This window comes from Lycorma delicatula, chromosome 8 (genome assembly GCF_047948215.1).
Source record: "Lycorma delicatula isolate Av1 chromosome 8, ASM4794821v1, whole genome shotgun sequence".
Lineage (NCBI taxonomy): Eukaryota > Metazoa > Arthropoda > Insecta > Hemiptera > Fulgoridae > Lycorma > Lycorma delicatula.
Genome location: NC_134462.1, coordinates 101,222,658 through 101,238,181, shown reverse-complemented (window position 1 = coordinate 101,238,181; position 15,524 = coordinate 101,222,658). Strand labels below are relative to the sequence as shown.

Below are 15,524 nucleotides of genomic sequence, written 5' to 3'. Positions count from 1 at the left end.
CCAAAGACAATAAACATTATAAAAGAAACATTAACAAACACAAAATCAAAAATGAAAATCTTAGGAGAACTTTCAGAATCATTCAAAATTAAAAATGGAGTAAGGTAAGGAGATGAACTACCTCCGATCCTCTTTAATTTGTGTCCTTGAAAAGGTTTTAAGAGAATGAGAGAAAGAACGTAAAAAGTTAAACGTACCCGAAAGCCTAAAAATGGCCGATAAAACTAAATTCATAAATACAAACTTTCTGGCCTTCATAGAAGATATTTCAATTTTCGCAAGTGATATAGGCGAGGCTAAATTCAAAATTCAAAAAATAAGCGACTGTGCAAGCAAAATTGATCTTCAAATTTCTTATGAAAAGACTAGTGACAAAGAGAATAGAACCCAAACCATAAAATTTCCCGACAACAAAGAAATAAGTAGAGTTCAAAAATTTTAATTTTTGGAAATCATAACATGGAATATACAATTGAAAACGAGGGATGAAGAATAGAGTATAAAAAATGGAAACCGCTTATCATCTTACGAAGAATATTTACAATAAATAATCGCTGTTATTTAATTCCAAATTGAGGCAATATAAAACTGTTGTCATACCAGAAACACTGTATGAGTTAGAATTTCTGCAGCTTTTTCAGAACAATAAATAACAAAAATAGAAAAAAGGATTTAAAAAAAAATTATCGATCAAAATATGATGATGGAATTTACAAATTGAAAAGTGAGAAAGACATTCAAAAACATAGAAAAAATAGGAAACTTAATTCGGAAAAAAAGATTATAAATTTATAAACATTTATACAGAATTAACAACCAAAGATTGACAAAACGAATATTTAATTTCTATATAAAGAAACTCAGTGAAATCCAACTGGTTTAAAGAAATAGAAACAGGTCTAAAAATATTAAACATTTCTAAGGATCTGTATAAGGATAGAGATAAATTTAAAAAACCGATTTGAAAATCTAACTTTCCAGAGAGAAAGAAAAAGAAGGATATTAACCTGAGTAAATGGACGGAAGAAAGACGACAACAACAGAAAAACAATGAAAACCTTTTGAGAAAAGAAAAAGAAGTCAAAACTATGCAGACGTAGTGGTCGGAACGAAAAGAAAAAAGCTGACAATACAGTCGTAGACTTTCCGGAAAAGTCCCATAACTCTGGGTTGTTTTTGATGCACGGGTTACAGATACAACTTAATTTAAAATATTTATCATTTAATTTAAATATAATATTTTTTCGTTTATTTAATTCAATGATTCTAACTAAAGCGCGCGCGCATATCGTATTTACTCGTAATTCGCGCTGGTGTGGCGATACTAGCGGTGATGTTTGGCACTAACTAAACTGATGTAATTTCACAACTTACATAGAAAAATTTCGCTTGTACGGTCGGCAGACTGGTGTAGCCGCGAGGCTTAACTCACCAGGTACCGAGACAACCGGGCGATCGAGCTCGAGTCCTAGCCAGTCCGAGTTACGTTTATACACTTTAAATATTATTCATTTATTTAATTCTACCGCTAACTTGTTACGTTACAACATAAGCTGTAGGTTAGAGCATTTTTTGGGGTGGGGTTGCGATTTTGCAAATATTGTAATTTTTTAATTGTTAACAAATGTGCTTAAGAAAAATATGATCTTAATTAGGCGAAATCTGTAGATGCTGAGGATGACCTTGCTCTACACCCTCACCCCCTTGACCTTTTAAGTTGAAAATTTAATGACATCAATGCCCATATATATATATATATATATATATATATAAGTAATTTGACTAAAATCGGGCAAAATCGGTCCAGTAGTTCTAGAGATATGAGTTAGAACCCAACAACGAACACACACACGTACATACGAACATTAACATCCGGAAAATTTCCATCCGGTTTTTTTGGTTTCTTAGATGTCAAAACGTTAATAACCGGTGAAAACTGCATATACCCAAGTTGGATCGATTAAAATACTTTCCCTTATAGAACTGTAGATCTGCTATAGCGCTATCTAGATGGGAAAGTAAAAAATTTTAGAAATTTATAAAAGTTTTTACACGCTTAGAATTCTAGGGCAATTTTTTTTTTTTAAATACTGTATTTTTCGTATTTTCCGGACTTATTTGAAGTGCTTTCTTAAGGAGTTGTTGAATATTCAGAAATTTTTTTAAATATTTGGAACAATTCATATAAAAAATTGACGTAATTTTATAAAATAATATTCTACCTGTATTAATGAATACAGGTGAAGTCGCTATAAAAATTCAATAAGATGTTACGTATCTGCGATGACATTTCTTTATAGATCTTAAAAAATAATCACCCGTATGATCTGATTCAAAAGTAAGTGTATTATAATTTTTTAGGTAATTAAAAGATTATAGTGGATAAAAAGTATTATTAAAATATCTACACGGTATAACCAGATAGAATCACAAAAAGAAAAATTGTTTTAAGTTGTTACCCGCAGAAGGAGAGACGTAGGATCTCCAAGGAAAATATGAAAGAAGTAGATGATTTTTGTAAACACTAAATCAGAAAGAGAATTTAAATATAGAAATGTATATATTAATTCTTAAAACACAATTTTTTTGTTAAATTTATTACTATTTAATTTTAAACAGAAGAAAAATATATTGAAAAATATTTTTTTCCAAAATAAATTTTAACTGATTTTACAGAATAAAATATAACATACTTTGGATTGAAACTATTGAATATTTAGAATGTAGAAACAAGCGACCGAAAGGAATTTCACTTTCAAATTCTACGTTTGAATGTTTGAAACAAAGTCGGTTGAATAAATGGTACCGGATAGAAAATCAAGAATTCTGACTGGTTTTTTCCCCATGAATCTCTTTACTTTTTTCGTATATCTGTCAGTCCGTTTGTCCATTCAGTTTAAAACGGAAATAATTCAGTTACGGATATCTCGATTTGGAGTAAAAAGAAAGAAAGAGGGAATCGGTGAAGGGAACCGAATGAAATACGTTTGATATTTAGTTTAAATGGCTTTTATTTTTAATACGTTGAGTTTTATTTAAGATATAACGGAATTTTAATTACGAACTTTCCAAAGCTTTAATGTGACATTCCTTTCGTACGTTAATCTCTGACTTATTCGCCACACATGAAATATTACGTAATTTTTTCCTGTATAAAATTTTTATACATTTAATTCATTCTCAGACAGACGAATCCTTTACTTTTTCGATTGATTATTGAATATATAAAGTTCATAAATTGAATAATTTTCCAGTAAAATAATAATTTAATCGTCTTCAAACAGTCATTAGCGAATAGAAGCTTTCAGTATGCTTGTCATGTAGGTTAGTTCTGTTTATTGTCAATCTTAACAAAAAAAAAAAAAGCTATAACGAGACTGGAATCTCCCCGACCATCAAATTATTATTTTTAAATTAAAAAATTCAGGAAAACCGTTGAATTCAATTTTGATGTTCAATTTTTTACTATTGGATAAGAAAGCTCACAGAAGATGGGCCAAGTGTCTAAATGTAGCCGGGGGATCATGTTGAAAGGTCTATGATTAAATAATCATTTTTCTATAATAATTTGTCTCTTTAAGTTATGAACTACCCTCGTACGGTAAGCAATATACTAAAAGAAATAAAATACAAGGGTAATTTATAGCTTTTCAAATAAAATTCTAGTGTTTAGTATGAAATAATATTTTTACATCTTTTTATTTTATTACGAGTTGATAAATCTACAAAAAGTAGTAATGATGATTTGTCTGTATAACGCTGTTATTTAATATTTTACCACATCCATCTACCTGTCGCTACAGAATTTTCACTTTACTTTTAGAAAATAACTCTATTTAGTTAGTCTACAGTATATAAAGTTTAGAATTATTAACTTTTTCGTTTACTTACTTTTTTTTTATTAACAAAAACTAAAAACTAAATTATATTAAAGTCATTATAAACCGTTTTAAAAATATAATCGTGTCAAAAGTTTTCAAACTTAATTAAAATTACAATCGACAAAATAATAATATCAGAGTGACATTTTTTATATTAAAAGTAAAAAAAAGAAGTAATCTCATAAACTTATTTCATCGTAAAAGCAATTAAGCTTTTATAACAAAATGCGGTTATTTATATACTTACAGTCAATTTAGATCGTCATTTTTATTATCTGACAAAATAGAAAGCGTAAAAAATTTATAAAAATATTTAACAACGAAAAACAAATTAAATTAAATTTAAAGACAGTAATAAGACAAAAGATTTATGCAATATTTTTAGATTTCAAAAAACAATATTTGACTCCATGCACAGGGAAACGTTAGTAAAAATCGTGGAACATCTTATATTTCGCCTTCCTATACTTTTGATGTGAAACGTCTTCAAAATCACACCGAAGCAGAAATTTGTAGCATAACGAAAAGGTCCACATTGTCCTGCCTTAATAACTCCCTAACTATTAGTCTCAGAGACGTAAATGCGGTGTCATTTTATAACTTACTTTAGCTCGCCGATACGACTTTGAGCTTGCGTCACTGGTGTGCGGGTTGGCGAAACTGGCGCTCTCGCTCTTTTCCATTCGGTCTAGCTCACAACTTAGACGTGATAGCGCGGTGATTCGTATATGTGTGTTTAGAGTTTGTCGAGATAGATCGATTTAAATAATAATAAGTGCATCTTGGACAATATTTATGTGTAAAAAATTAAACATGTTAAAAAGTATAAAAATTCAATGTCAGTCTCAGCCCACGCAAAAGCAAGCCGGAAATATAAATTACGCGTATCTTTGGAAAGGGTAGGTTTATGGGCTACGCACACGTACCCCATGTCCGGTGCCGAGCGAAACTGTTTCAAGAGCGTCTCAAAGCTGACATGGCGCGATCAGTGAACGACGCCGACGGCGCGGGAGCACGTCTACCGCTGCTGTAGTCGAACTAATGGACATAACGAGTGGGGATAACACCCACACATCTGTTTCCCATTCAACACTACGGATAAGTTGATCGGTCTATAGCTTGGAGGAACTTCACCCAAGGTCTGTAACGTTTCACGTTAAACCAACGGTCGGGCACCCCGACACAGCACCACCCGATTTTTTTTCCTTCTTCTTGATTATTGATTTAAATCATTGATAGAATACATTGTTACGAAATTTTTTTTTTCATTTTTCAAAAAATAACATTAAACCATACATTTCTGTGGCAATAGGTTAGTCATAAGTTTTGCCTTTTTTTAAAATATTGATCGGTCTTAAAGACATTTCTTTGTACACATAACATAATTAACAAAAGGGTAAACTGTATAATATTATAGAAATGTATAGAATATATGTAACTGTAGTATATACATAGTACTGTATAATATTATAGAAATAGAGATAAAGTACACCTATTGGTGTATTTTAACTCTGCTTGCCAACTACAAAATCGGGTTAAAATCAAAGATAAAAAAACAGCTGATACATTAAACAATGCTCGTTTCTAGTTGGTCAGTGGTTGAAAAGAGTTGGCTTTTGATTGGTTGAACATCTTTATAATGATGAAAATCGGTTTCATAATGACTCTCGTTATAATTCAGTTTCCAGCCGCTTAATTCAGACATTATAATACAACCGTAGAAAAAATATTTTTTCATTTTCCTTATAAGGAATCAGCTGATTGCTGGTTTGTTACGTATACTTCTTATTAGTGGTTTATTCGTATTTTTGGAGAACTGAAGGATATCAATTTTTGAGAATAATCACCTTCAGTTTTGGAAACAATTGTTCCAAATGTCAAACTTATGATTCAATATTTTAATTACTTTCAATTTTTAGAAGCAGTTAAGTTATTTAGAATGCCCTGAGTGCACTTTTTCCAATTAATAATAAGAAAAATTCGGTATTTGGAGAAAAAAGTAAGAAGAGAAAAGATGAAGGAACCACGCGACTTTCATTCCGGAAATTAAGGAAAGCTTGTTTCGACAATCTTTATGTTATAACAACGTAAGAATATCTTCGATTGTTCTTTGAAAGGGTGACCTGAAAAAAGTATTCCAAACCAATACCGGTTAAAAATCAAATTTAAAATAATATTATCGACAACCCGCTCTTCTACTGAAGTCGACCGATCGATCCGCAGCTACCGATAATAATAAATTTCTGCCTTTCATGTAATCAAATCCTTTTATATAATCTGTGCGTTTTTGTGTATCTGCCTTTTATCGTAATCAATCTAAATTACTATGATTGGCGTGATAGCTAATTGGATCTCAACCAATCATAAATTAGCAAAAAATCTTTTAAATAAGATTTACATACTCTACCTCGAAGAGCTTTGTTATGATTTTATTTGTAACTTTAAAAGAAATACTCTCTCTTCCTAAATTTAACTAAGAATAAAATTAAAGAAGGCTAAAACGGCAGATGTCTCTTCGTATATTTCGTTATGGAAAAATAAATCACAAGGGAAATAGATGAGGTTGTTATTCGAATCAGTTACTAAACATACTTAAATAATAAAAATAATTCTGAAATGTTTCTTAAATACTAGCCGTATTAATTTCGGGCAAGATAAAACTAATAGAAATATAAATGTGTGATAGTGAGATTGCTACCCGTAGTGGGGGATTACTTTAAAAAACGTTTTCCTCCCTTTTTCTGTAGTAAAAAAAAATTTAATTAAATAATGGGTAAATTTTTTTAAAATCAAAAACACTTATTTTTATAAAAATCTATCTCTTTCCCGGGCTATAGTAACACATGGCTGCTACAACTATAACGGGAAAGTATATATTCGAGGTGAGATCAAAAAATACGCTGAATAAAGTTTTATTAAAAAAAGTAATAAGGTTACATAGAATTCGATTTAATCTCCTTCAAAGTACTGTCCTTGACTAGCAATGAACTTATCCCAACGTTGACTGCATGACTGGAGGCATTTCTGAAAGGCGTCTTTCGGAAGAGCTTTCAGCTGCTCGGTCGTGGCCCTCTCAACGTCAGCAATGGTGTCAAAACGTTTTCCTTTAAGCACAGTTTTAATTTTTGGGAAGAGCCAAAAATCGCATGGTGCTAAATCCGGTGAGTATGGCGGATGTGGACAGACAGGAGCACTTTTTTCGGCCAAAAACTCGCGAATGAGAAGCGAGGTGTGACACGGTGCGTAGTGGTGAAGAAGGAAGCCATGGGTCCATTTTTCTGGTCGGTTTCTTCGTACATCGTTTCGCTTTGAACGGATCCGTACGAGATGTTAAGGTCTTCCGATAGCTCTTGAATAGTCATTCGCCTGTTTGAACGAACCATTGTTTCCACTTTTTGCGCATTTTCAACTGTTTTTGAGGTTACTGGACGTCCCGCACGCTGCTCGTCTTCAACAGACTCATTTCCGTTTTTAAATCGGTCATACCACTTGTACACAGTCTTCAAAGTTACCACATTATCGCCGTACACCGATTCTAACATTTCGTGAGCTTCTTTGGCAACTTAAAACAAAACTTAATGTTAATGCGTTGTTCAAAATCCATGTTGCGCGACAGACACGATAAACACAACCTCACTCTAGCGGCTCCGGCAGCTGACTGGCAAGCTCTAACGTGTTACAACTTGTCCCTGCCTGTCTCAGTTGATCACGCTGTTGGACAAATTACAGCGTATGGATGTAGCGTCGGCAGTTGCCGCTATAAAAATTCATTCACTGTATTTTTTATCACAGCTCGTAGATCGATCAAAAAAAGTATAAAAAAGTGTTTCCTTTTTTAAATTTGCGCCTTAAGGAGGCATTTAAAAAAAGGAATTTTTAACAATATCGGTTTCGGCCGAAATAAAATTTGAAATCGTTTATTAGGACACTTAAGCAAAGCAGTTTTCTTAAAAGGTTAAGTGTTTTTATAAAATCACAAATAATCAATTTTTTTTTAATATTCACTCTTCCCCCCCAAAAAAACTACTTATATACTTTTCATTTTTTTAACTAATTTTTGCTTCAGAAAAGAGGTTAATGAGATTTTTTTCCATTTATATTTTCTACATCAACAGGCCTTTAAACTACTATAAAAGGTTTTTTCCCATCCCACTCCAATGATCTGTGGTAACTAAACGTTTTTTTAATTTTTACAAATTTTTTAAAAAAAGTTTTTTTTAATTTATAGCCATCTCGAAAGTTACCCTAAGCATTTAAAAAGCTTAAAAATTTTAATTTTTTGATTGCTCTTACACTTTAGTATTTCTTGAAAAACAAATTACTCAAGAATTTTCACTCTTTAGAAAATTACAACTTCGTTTAGAATTATGGTTGTACTTTTGTGACTTGGTAATGCCGTACGAGACTCCAGCAGATGGAGCGGGTGGGAGTACGGGGTTTGTCCGGGCCGGAATGAGGTTGCGTTCCCCTAGTTAGGTGACCTAATTTGGTCGACTTATTTGGGTGCAGGTTTGAATTTCTATGTTGCATAAAACATAATTTTAACTGGTGTGAGTGTAGCACTGATTTTACTAACAACTCGTTCGTTTTCTGAGGCATTCGCAGTCACGAATGGTGTTGTCAAATTTAGACTAGGCGCGGGTTCCGCTCTTCCGCGGTCTCGGTTAGTTAGTTTGAGGGAATCAGGTTAGGTTGGATGTGAAGATGTCCGTTTGAGGCCTACATGAAAGCAAAATTTGATTTGTATTTTACTGATGCAAATGTCTGCCGAGACATTTACATCGGTGGCATCCCGACCGAGGCCTGGCTGATGACTGTGAGGTGTAATCAGTTAGAGGGTCTAAAGATGACCTCTGGTAAAGGGCTCGGAATGGAGGGGGTGGTGTGGCTACCGGTAACGTCACAAGATGGGTGTCTTCCCCTACGGGGTTGGGATGTACCTTTGTATATTTTAACAATTTTTAAAACCTTTTGTATTTATTATCATCATTTATAGAACATTTTGTTAAAAATTAATTTGGCCCGAATGCTTCTTCACTAGTATGAGAGCTCCCAAAATCAAAAAAAGTTTTAGTGTTTTCAAATTTTTAATGCTCAAAACGTTTTTTGTTAAACAATGAAGTCTTTAAAATTACTTAATTCCTCTCCCTTGATGAGGGAGCTCCCAAATTAAAAAAAAAAAAAAAAAAATTGTTTTTCAAATTCGATTTTAATCGTTTTTCAATTAATTTTTATTAATATTTTAACCATTAAAAAAGCCCCCTGATGCATGAGCTCCCAAATTTTCAATAAGTTGAAGACATATTTTTGGAAATTGTAATGAAAGTAAAATTAATATTAAAATTTTGGTTACTTAATTTTTTTGAACATCTTGTTTCAAAAATTAAAATTAAGACAAATATAATCAAACAAGAAATTTTATATTTATCAAGTAAAAAAATATTATTATTTTCTTACTATTTTATTTAACTATGCATCATAAAATTAGAAATAAATATTTTTATATAAAAATATTTAAAAAAGCTCCACAATTTTCGTAATTTTTTTTTAATAAAAATCTGATGTGGACACCATATTTAGGTATGCTTGTACACCTATTAAATTACACATACACTTTTTTTTTTTAATGAAAAGTACATCAAATTTTATTTCACTAATAACTTCCGATTTTTTTAAAGTTGTTATTAAATTATTATTTATTGTAAAAAAATTTTTCAATCGCATGATAATAGTTAATAAATCAATATATTTAAATTTTAAAAAAAAATTAAAAAAAAGGAAATGAAGTTGAATTCGAACCGATGTGCCATCCCGTTATAAGATCAAAATATTTCATTAATAAAAATTTTATTTGGCTATAACTGTGGAACCAATGAAAATAAGTACCACTTACGATATACCGTTGAAAAGCTCTCAATGAGGGCTTACAGCAGTTAATAAAAAGCCCAAAATTCAGATTGTTTTGGATTTTGGGCTTTTTTGGACACTTTTGGTTCAGTCGATTGCAATCAAAAGGGCAGGTGCACAACGAGATATTACAACAATCGTAAATCCAAAATTTCAACATCTATATCTAATCGTTTTTGAGTTATGCTAAATATGTATATACACACGTACGTACAAACGTCACGCAGAAACTAGTCAAAAGGATCCAGGGATGATCAAAATGGATATTTCCGTTGAAATCTGAAAACCGAAATTTTTCGTGATCATAATACTTCCTTTACTTCGCACAAGGAGGTAAAAAAGGATTTATATTAAAAATTACAATCTGAAAAAAATCAATAAAATTAAAAAAATTTAACACAGGTTAAATTACCCATTTGAATTGTTTAAAATAATTAGCGATCAAAGGAAAAGAAAAAAAAATGGAAATAGATAAAAACCTTTTCAAAACATCTACAAAAAAAAATAAGACACTATAGAGCAGCATTAATTCAACTAAAATGTTTGTACGCATTGAAACATCTGACGACATTAGAACAGACAAAATTAAACGATAGAAAAAAAATGTTATTACACATTCCAGAATTAGAACGTTAACATGAGAAATACAAATTAATAATAAGGAAATTTATCAAAACATAATGATAACTGGTAAGGTTCCCCTACTTTATTAACATCCTATATATTACCCTCCTATTGATGTAGTCGGATGAAAATATAAATCCATTACTTTAAAACGGTAAAGCGTTCTCTAATGAAACTTATCGGTTCATTTTTAAAATGGATGTTTTACCATTACCTAGCATGCAGGTCATTTTTGTGTAAATTAATAGGGGAATAATTTCAAAACAATTTATCTTATATATTTTTTGTTATTTCGACATTCTTCCATTTACTTTCGTCATGCGTATAAAAAGAGATAGTACCTACACTAATGTTTGCTGTAATGTTAAAATATCTGTAAAGGGTAAATAAAAGTTTTTATTATGAAAAAAGAGAAAGTAGAAACCTGAATGATTTCTTACGATGAGATTCTCTCCGTAATGGATACAGGAACTAGAAGAATAATAAATAAAGTTTTGGAAGTTTATCAAGTTTTCTTTAAAACTTGAAAAACTTTTCTAAACAACAAAAAACTAAATTCTAATACTACCTTAATACTAATACTAACTACTAATAGTAATTGTATCCGATGTCACACTCAGGATCGAGAAAAAAGTTTGCTACCTTATTCATAAAAACTAAAATTTTCTTTTAACTCTCTTAAATTACATTTAATTATTTTAATTTTTTTGTTTATAATATTGTTTTTTTTAATATCGTCTATTTTTCGAATTCTTTCCCCTTTATGAATATTCAAACACAGTTTACTGCATCAGCAGACAAAATAGCATTTTAGACATTATCTATGCGGCTCTCACACAACATAAATGATGAATCTATAACGACACTCATTTTTGCCGACCAACGATTAAAGATTATATCGCCTAATAAATAACCTCTGGTAAATGGAACGGAATGAGACTTCACATAATCCTACCGATAAGAGCAATGTCACACCTTTTCTGACATGATTCTACCACTCTCTGTTCTATTATACTACTGACTGTGATGTCGTACATGACTTAACTTTTCCTGGTAAATACGATTCGAGAAAGAAATGTCAAAACTCGCATCCTTATGCCCTTTTTTTTATGGAAAAAAGTACGATAGAAAAACGACAGAATGAATACAGAGCTGCTCATATGGACTGTGTCATTGCTGCTTGATTTATCCAGATTGCATCATAATAATCATTCGCCAACCTTTATAGCAGTCTCTCATACTCCACGGCAGTAACATGCCCGATGGCACAGCGTCATCGATCACCTTTATAGGACACAGGCTATACTGCTACCCGCATGTCACTGCAGATCACGTAACGAGATCTATTTTTTTTTATCCTCCGGCATTCACCAAACAAAGTCCAGCACGCATTCGGCATTTCACTTAGGGACGCTTTAACTCTTCCGCTTTAGTGGAGCTCGATGTTGAAACGAAGGAGATTTTTTCGGGAGCGGCCTGGTTCAGGGCTCACCAGTACCTGTACTCTTTATTATTCTGTTTAGCCTCGGGATCCACCGTAAGGTACAATGCGATATCCACGATTTAGTATTCAAGTCCGTATAAAGGCCTTTACTAGCACCTATACTTATTTCTTTTTTCTGTTCAGCCTCCGGGAATTACAATTCAGGTATTACTTCAAAGGATGAATGAGAATATTTATGAATCTAAATGAAGTGTAGTCTTGTACAGTCTCGGTTCGACCATTCCTGAGATGTGTGGTTAATTGAAACCCAACCACCAAGGAACACCTTTATCCACGATCTAGTATTCAAATCCATATAAAAGTAACTGCCTTTACTAGGACTTGAACGCTGGAACTCTCGACTAGTACCTATACTGGCAGGGCCAAACTCTTCTCCGGGACAGTTACTTATTTCACTTCGCTAGCTTCCGCCGATGAGTGACCGAACATACAGGAACTAACCCTGCTGTAGACCACCCGCTACACGGCGTAGTGCGGAGATAGAGGCGTCCAACATGAAATCACAAGTCGACCGGCGTGCAGCGGACCCCGCCCTATGTTTGAAAGTGCAACTTTTCTGTCTACCCTAAATGATAACCCACCGATAGAGATGTGACTGCGTGAGGGTAAGGAGGAGATATATTAGAGAGGGTCGCAGGAACGGCAGTGGCGACAGAGCGGAGGCCCTGGAGTTGCTACTTGCGGCGAGGAAGTCACTCAGGGAACCAATTCGCAGAACTAAGCTGGAGAAATAGAAGGAGCTGCGCCTGCAACGTGATGCTAATCCGTGGGGGGATCCCTACCGCTTAATGACTAAGAAGTTCGGCAGGGCTTTTCCCGTCCTGCCGTCTGGTTTATTAGGCAAAATAGTTGAGGCGTTGTTTCCAACTTTCGCGATATCTTACAGAGAGGAGCTGGTTGTGGAAGAAATAAGGTGCTTCAGAAATAAGATTGGAAGAGGGCAAGGCTGATTCTCGCCGGGCAGGCCGGCCGAGGAACCAGCGACCTATCGGCCAATGTGCTTCCTCATCGCCAGTGGGAAGCTTTTCGAGCGGCTGCTGCTCTCAAGGCTGGAAGAAGAGGTCGTGGCCAGTGGCGGCCTGGCGAAAAATCAGTTTGGGTTCCGACAAAGCAGGTCGACTACTGAAGCGGCGTTGAAGTTGGTGCATGTTGTCAAAGATGCGTTGCAGGTCACCCGCAGAACCAGAGAATGGCGGGCCTGGTTCTGTTTGACATCAGGAACGCGTTCAACACGTTGTCATGGGACCTTATTCTGAACGCACGGCAGATTCTGCTGAACGCAATATCTTCGAGTGTTCGAGGTGGGAGTCGGAAAGAAGGAAGTTAGTGGTGGAGGTGGACCTTTTAGACCCCCGATAATATCTGCGGGTTTATGCTCAGAGGTGAAGAAGCGTGGACTGCCGTCGCTACCTACATTAGAACGATGTTGGTGCAGAAAACAAGAGAGGAGGGTTTAGCGAATTAAAATTGCAGCGTGATCCTTGTGTAGTCAGTATCTTCATTAGTTCGGCGTGGTAACTACTAATTTAGGCTGTATTTACTATTATTGTGCCCGTACGTAAATGCATTTCCACCTCCTTTCCGAAAAAAGATTGTTAGTGTTTTCAATGCCAATAAAATAATGCAAAAAGAGAATTATCTCCAAGTTTTTCTTTATTTTATGAAAGATCACTTTGTATAAAATCATTATAAGCTATGTAATTAAGAGGAGAAACTTTAAAACGAGTAATAAACACGACATAATTATAAGTTTATTCGTTTTTTTCAGGTCACATCCGTTGTTTAGTTTTATTTTTTTTTTATTTTCAGTTGAGTTTCTTCATTTAGCACAAAAGAATATCTGACGTAGAGGATAAAATGTAAATAGAAAAATTTTAAAGGGAAAATTCACATAAATAAAAATAGAAATATTTCAAAGGTAGAAAATGGAGAGTTGTTCATTCTTTTCGCTCCTATTTAGACACGAATACACACTTTTTGCCATCCACTATTCCTACAAAGAAATAATATCCTTTTGTTCATAATTATTTATTTCATATTTTTATACAATTTTCTTTTTAAAAATTATTAATATTTTTATTATGTGAATTTTTTATACTATACTTTCTACAATGGACTTAAAAAATATAAATATATAACGTAGTGGGACTTAAATTCTAACGTAGTGGGATGTTGTAATAAAGTTAATTACTTTGTAATTGAATGTTTAGTTACGTGAATATTTATGAGTATTAGAGTGTTCTTTTTACTTTCCCGTCTAGATTGCGCTATAGCAGAACTATAGTTCTAGAAGGTCAAATACAAGTATTGTAATCGGTCCAATTTGGACATGTGCGATTTTCACCGGAGCTTGACGTTTTGATACCTAAGAGACTGAAAAAATAAAAAAATCGGATGGAGATTTTCCTGATGTTAATGTTCGTATGTACGTAAGTTCGGTGTTAGCCTCTAAATCACCATATATCTTTAGAATTGCTAGACCAATTTTGACCAAACTTGGTCAGATTTCTTCTGTATATGAGGCGTTGATGCCATTAAATTCGAAGAATTTTATCAATTTAAAAGACCAAGCTGGTGAGGATGTAGAGCAAATCACTCTCTGCTAATTAAGGTCTCATTTCACCTAATTAAGGTAATATTTTTTTTAGGCACATTTGATAATTAAAAAAAATAACAATATTTGCAAAAATAAATTTTTGCATAATCGCACCACCCCAAAAATTACTCCAAATTAGTGGCTAAGTGGATATACTGCGTCAGTAGTATTCCCTGTCACCACAGGAGCGCTAGTGTAGACAGTCCGCCCCTTTTTCCCCGTAGGAAATTCCCTTTTCTCTCGTGCTCTTGGACCGGGAAATTTTAAATTTCACAGGGATGTCAACAAAATTATTTTAAATATTAATTATTTATTTTATTTCATTTAGTTAATATTTCAAACATTTTTAACACTGACGTCCAGCTGCTATAGTCGACCGCTATGTTGTGACGTCACAGATGAGCGGTAGAGTTCAATACATGAATAATATTTAAAGTGTAAAAAAAGTAAATCGGTCTGGCTGGGTCTCGAACTACACCGCCCGGTTGACTCGGTATCTGGTGCGTTAAGTTTTGTAGATACACCAGTCTGCCGACCGTACAAGCAAAATTTGTTCTATTTAAGTTGTGAAATTACATTAGTTTAGTTAGTTCCGACCGTCTCCGCTAATACCGCCACACCAGCTCGAATTAAATACGGTATGCTCGCGCACTCTAGTTAGAATCATTAAATTAAATAAACGAAAAAGTATTATATTTAGATAAAATGAAAAAATATTTTAAATTAAGTTGTGTATGTAAGCCGTGCATCAGAAACAACCCACAGTTTTAGGACTTTCCAGGAAAGAGGCTTTAGCCGCGTGACGGTAAAGTTCTACAACTGTGTTGTCGGCTTTTTTTTTAAAGTTACTCGATTTCTTCTTAAGGTTTTAATTATTAAGCGTGTGTTAACGATATTATATTTTAATAGACTGTATATATTTATTTGAAGTGACACAAATTATATTTTAGAGTTTAAAACGCCCTGAATATAGAACGAGAAAATATTAAGATCTAATACCGAGAGCAGAATA

The 15,524-nt window shown here is 33.3% G+C and overlaps 1 protein-coding gene across 1 annotated transcript in view; it reads left to right on the top strand.

The window, feature by feature from the left end:
- bma (SCY1-like protein bma) overlaps positions 1-15,524 on the top strand; it is an 823,269-nt gene that overhangs the window by 705,607 nt on the left and 102,138 nt on the right. The window lies entirely within an intron of this gene.